At 46.8% G+C, this 688-nt stretch overlaps 1 protein-coding gene across 1 annotated transcript in view; it reads left to right on the top strand.

Moving 5' to 3' along the window:
- SLC25A33 (solute carrier family 25 member 33) overlaps nt 1-688 on the top strand; it is a 41,786-nt gene that overhangs the window by 30,273 nt on the left and 10,825 nt on the right. The window lies entirely within an intron of this gene.

Raw genomic sequence — 688 nt, forward strand, 5'->3', positions numbered from 1 at the left:
TGCACTCCAGTCTGGGCGACAGAGTGAGACTCCGAATCAAAAAAAAAAAAAAAAAAAGTCCCTGGCAATGCTGGTCAAAGAACAGAGAAAACCCCAAGCAACTCCTATCTTCAGCCCCAAGAGGGAAGATTATTGTAGAGACAAGGTCTTGCCAAGTTGCCTAGACTGGTCTCAAATCCCTGGGCTCAGGCAATCCTCTTGCCTCTGCCTCCCAAAGTGCTGGGATTATAGGTGTGAGCCACTGTGCCCAGCTTAAGTAGGCATTTATTTTTATTTTTATTTATTTACTTTTTTGGCGAGGGTGGAAGTGAATGAAGAGAGAAGACGGGGTGGGGCGGCTGACCATTCTCCAGTGGTCATGGGGGGCCCTTTATGAAAATACTGTGCGACAGCTGTGCCTGTGTGATCCCCAGTCATCCAAGGACAGCTCCTGTTGTATTTACATTCTCATTTGGTGTAAGGCAGAAAAAGTGTGGTGTACTTTAGAAATATTAAAAAATTTAAAAGTTATAGCATATGTTGGTGCTTAAAGGATTGGCATGTATCTAGAGTAAAGAATGTAAAAGGCCGGGCTCGGTGGCTCAGCCGGTAATCCCGTGCCTTTGGGAAGCTGAGGCGAGTGGACTGTGTGAGCCCGCAGGTTCGAGACCTGCCTGGGCAACTTGGCGAGACCTCATCTCTACAATAA

This window comes from Carlito syrichta, unplaced genomic scaffold (genome assembly GCF_000164805.1).
Source record: "Carlito syrichta isolate Samal-C Ts95f unplaced genomic scaffold, Tarsius_syrichta-2.0.1 Scaffold143077, whole genome shotgun sequence".
NCBI classification, from domain to species: Eukaryota; Metazoa; Chordata; class Mammalia; order Primates; family Tarsiidae; genus Carlito; species Carlito syrichta.